Source organism: Oncorhynchus gorbuscha, linkage group LG05 (genome assembly GCF_021184085.1).
Source record: "Oncorhynchus gorbuscha isolate QuinsamMale2020 ecotype Even-year linkage group LG05, OgorEven_v1.0, whole genome shotgun sequence".
Classification (NCBI taxonomy): domain Eukaryota; kingdom Metazoa; phylum Chordata; class Actinopteri; order Salmoniformes; family Salmonidae; genus Oncorhynchus; species Oncorhynchus gorbuscha.
The window spans coordinates 70669104-70673942 of NC_060177.1; the positions used below are offsets into that span (position 1 = coordinate 70669104).

At 41.7% G+C, this 4839-nt stretch overlaps 1 pseudogene; it reads left to right on the plus strand.

Annotated features, from left to right (window-relative positions):
* Positions 1-221: 221 nt before the first annotated feature.
* LOC124034923 lies at positions 222-4065 on the plus strand (annotated as a pseudogene).
* Positions 4066-4839: the final 774 nt, after the last annotated feature.

Below are 4839 nucleotides of genomic sequence, written 5' to 3' on the forward strand. Positions count from 1 at the left end.
AAACAAAGAATTTGTCACTGTCCCAATACTTTTGGAGCTCACTGTATATTAACACTGTTGTGCTTTTAGATCTGAAGAAAATTTAACACACACTCAATCATCAGTAAGTGTGAATTTTCTGTCAGTTGATCACTCTGCCTGCACCAATGTAAGTGTTTTGCTAATGTTTTATGACCATCAATGGTTGATGTCTCATACATTCCAATTGAAGTTTCCTGTGCATGCTTGGTGGCGTGTGTGTGACGCTGCTCTGTGTCTGCTGCAGGTACTTTGAGGAGTTTGAGAAGAGGATTCCACGAGTTGAGATGATTGTGGCGGGTAATATTTGCTGTTGTGAATATTTTATATGACATTTTTTTTAAATGGTTAGAATGGAGTTTATTTACTGTTACTACTGTCTTACACGTTTTGTGTGTTTGTCCAGACATTCATTCTGCAGGAGCTGGAGTTGCTGGATGCTGAGTACATCAGGACCATCTGTGGAAGCTACAGGAGAAGTGAGTCCTGACATGTAGTGGTGTACTTGGTGGTTTTTAGTATTAATAACTCTGTACTGTTTAGATGTGCATGTTTCATGTATGATCAAGGAAGTGATTGCAGTGGAAAGGAAAATGTTGTTTTTATAAACTAGATTATTTTATGTTTTGGGTAATTTCCTAATTATTTATCTGTTCCTGCATTCTCTTCTGCAGGTGCTGAATCCAGTGGGGATATTGAGATCTTGCTGACGCACCCAAACTACACCTCTATGGATGAGAAACAGGTGACCACCAAACTCCACAATGCCTACTGCTGCTTTGGTACTGTAATGATTAATATACACTAAGGTAAGTGGACATTGGGTAAGTGCAATCTCCATTTAAGTGCTTTACAGTTCACCAGTCCAAATATATTCTTCTTATTTGACCTGTATGTCTTCATGCTTTGGTTTACTGCATGCATTCATGACAGCCCAAGGGCATTGCATTCAACAGAAGATGATCTCTTATGACTTTCATATGCTCATCCCATCCTTTCTTTGTTCTTCCTTTTCAAGCCCAAACTCCTCCATGCTGTGGTTGAACATTTTGAGTCCATTGTGTTCATTACAGACACTGTCCAAAAAATACACCAAATTCATGGTGAGGGCTGCGTGTGGCTAGCTAGCTGCAGGGAATATTGCGTTATCTGTTTCTTTAACAGTGAAATTAACTAAGATGTTTTGATTTGTAATGTAATTTGTGCAGCAAGGGTCTGTACTGCATTCACTTAACTAAATTGGAAGCAACTGTTCAAGTACATGGCTCACTGCTTCTCTAGTCACATTAGTCAGAATGTTTATCTATTCAACCTTTATTTTACATGGTCGACGACCTGGTCGTTGATTTGATGGTTGCTGTCTCTAGGGAGTCTGCCAGCTGCAGCAAAATGATGAAGAGGAATATCTTCACAGGCACATTGATATCAGGTGGGTATCAAGTTAGCTAGTTAAACGAACCTCATCACATGTTGTTCTGATGACTCCTTACCTGAGGAAGGTCAGACAGAATGACATGTTGTTGAAAGTGCTCTATCTCCCATTATATCTATGTCACATGCTTCGTAAACAACAGGTGTAGACTAACAGTGAAATGCTTACTTACAGGCCCTCCCAACAATGCAAATCGAATGAAAATAGAGAAATAATAGAAAAGTAAAAGCTGTAGTAATAAAGACAAAATTAGTAATGATAACGTGGCTACATACACAGGGTACCAGTACTAAGTCAATGTGGAGGAGTACGAGGTAATTGAGGTAGATACAGTACCAGTCAAAAGTTTGGACAGACGTACTCATTCAAGAGTTTATTAATTTTTTTACTATTTTCTACATTGTAGAATAATAGTGAAGACATAAACTATGAAATAACACATATGGAATCATGTAGCAACCAAAAAAGTGCTAAACAAATCTAGGGGTGGTATACAGAAGATAGTCCATATTATGGGAAGAACAGCTCAAATAAGCAAAGAGAAACGGCTGTCCATCATTACTTTTTAAGACATGATGTTCAGTCAATCTGGAAAATTCAAGTGCAGTCTCAAACCATCAAGCGCTATAATGAAACTGACTGTCATGAGGACCACCACAGGAAAGGAAGACCCAGAGTTACCTCTGCTGCAGAGGATAAGTTAATTAGAGTTAACTGCACCTCAGAATGCAGCCCAAATAAATGCTTCACAGAGTTCAAGTAACAGACACATCTCAACATCAACTGTTCAGAGGAGACTGTGTGAATCAGGCCTTCATTCTTGAGATGCTGCATAGAAACCACTACTAAAGGACACCAATAAGAAGAGACTTGCTTGGGCCAAGAAACACATGCAATGGACATTAGACTAGTGGAAATCTATCCTTTGTTCTGATGAGTCCAAATGTGAGATTTTTGGTTCCAACTGCTGTGTCTTTGTGAGACACAGAGTAGGTGAACAGATTATCTCCGCATGTGTGGTTCCCACCGTGAAGCATGTAGGAGGTGTGTTGGTGCTTTGCTGGTGACACTGTCAGTGATTTATTTAGAATTTAATGCACACTTAACCAGCATGGCTACCACAGCATTCTGCAGCAATACGCCATCCCATCTGGTTTGGGCTTAGTGGGTCTATCATTTGTTTTTCAACAGGACAATGACCCAACACACCTCTAGGCTGTGTAAGGGCTATTTGACCAAGAAGGAGAGTGATGGAGTGCTGCATCAGATGACCTGGCCTCCACAATCATCCGACCTCACCCCAATTGAGATGTTTTAGGATGAGTTGGAAAGCAGAGTGAAGGAAAAGCAGCCAACGAGGGCTCAGCATATGTGGGAACTCCTTCAAGACTTTTGGAAAAGCATTCCAGGTGAAGCTGGTTGAGAGAATGCCAAGAGTGTGCAAAGCTGTCATCAAGGCAAAGAGTTGCTACTTTGAATAATCTCTAATATAAAATATATTTTGATTTGTTTCACAGTTGTTGGGTTACTACATGATTCCATATGTGTTATTTCATAGTTTTGATGTCTTCACTACTATTATACAATGTAGAAAATAGTAAAAATAAAGAAAAACCCTTGAATGAGTAGGTGTGTCCAAACTCTTGACTGGTACTGTATGTACATAGAACTAGGAATAAAGTGACAGATACTAAACAGCAAAAAAAAGGGTCAATGCAGATAGTTAAATAGTTTGGGTTAACCAAATAGCTACCAACTATTTAGCAGGCTTAGGGGTAGAAGCTGTTAAGTGTCCTGTTGGTTCCAGACTGAGGACTCGTTCCAGACTTGCATCGGTACCACTATGAGGTAGCAGAGAGAACAGTTTATGACTTGGGTGGCCGGAGGCAATTAAATTTTTTTTTTTTTAGGGCCGTCCTCCCAACACCGCCTGATAAAGAGGTCCTAGATGGCAGGGAGTTTGTCCCCAGTGATGTAGTGGGGTGGACGCACTACACCCTGTATCGCCTTGCGGTCGAATGTCAAGCAGTACCAAGCGATGATGCAACCAGTCAAGATGCTCTCAATGGTGCAGCTGTAGAACGTTTTGAGGGTCTGTAGGCCCATGCCACATCTTTTTAGCCTCCTGAGGGGGAAGAGGCGCTGTCGTGCCCTCTTCACAACTATGTTGGTGTGTGTGGACCATGATAGATCCTTAGTGATCAAGACAGGAAGGAACTTGAAGCTCTCGACCCTCAACTACAGCCCTGTCGATGTGAATGGGGGTATGCTCGGGCTTTTCCTGTTGTCCATGATCAGCTCCATTGTCTTGCTGACGTTGAGGGAGAGATTGTTGTTCTGGCACCATAGTGCCAGGTCTCTGACATCCTCCCTATAGGCTGTCTCATCGTCGTCGGTGGTCAGGCCTACCAACATTGTGTTGTCAAACTTAATGATGGTGTCGCTATAACCTTGTTCTAACAGAAACATAATTTATCTTATCTTACTGCAGGGTAATTCCTAAGGGCCTGTATTACTGTCATGTGCTGTATTTCACTGTCAGTGACATCTTCAATAAGAACATGAGAACTCCCACTCTGGAGAAAGGCTTCACCCTCAATGAGTACACAATCTAGCCAGTGGAGGTCACTGGTAAGTCACATATCAGCAGTCCAAAATCAACCGCCTCTGCTGTTAGACTTTTATGTTTGGTTCTGAAAGGTCCGGATGGGTGTAAGCTGAGGAAACTCATATTGCTTACATGCCACGAATCCTTCAGATCCAAGTGTCTAGAAGTGGATTTTGGATTAGACACCTGTATCTTAGATACATTTATGAATTTCAGTAAAGAGGCAGTTAGGAAAGCGAAGGATAGCTTTTTCAAACAGAAATTTGCATCCTGTAGCACAAACTCCAATAAGTTCTGGGACACTGTAAAGTCCATGGAGAATAAGAACACCTCCTCCCAGCACTGAGGCTAGGAAACACTGTCACCACCGATAAATCCACAATAATTGAGAATTTTAATAAGCATTTTTCTACGGCTGGCCATGCTTTCCACCTGGCTACCCCTACACTGTTCAACAGCTCTGCACCCCCCCACAAGCAACTTGCCCAAGCCTCCCCCATTTCTCCTTCACCCAAATCCAGATCCAGATAGAGTTTCAAAATCTGGACCCCTACAAATCAGCTGGGCTAGACAATCTAGACCCTCGCTAAAATTATCCGTCACAATTGTTGCAACCCTTATTACTAGCCTGTTCAACCTCTCTTTCGTATCTTCTGAGATCCCCAAAGATTGGAAAGCTTCTGCGGTCATCCCCCTCTACAGACCTATACCTATCCTACCCTGACTTTCTAAAGTCTTCGAAATCCAAGTTAACATACAGATCACCGACCATTTTGAATCC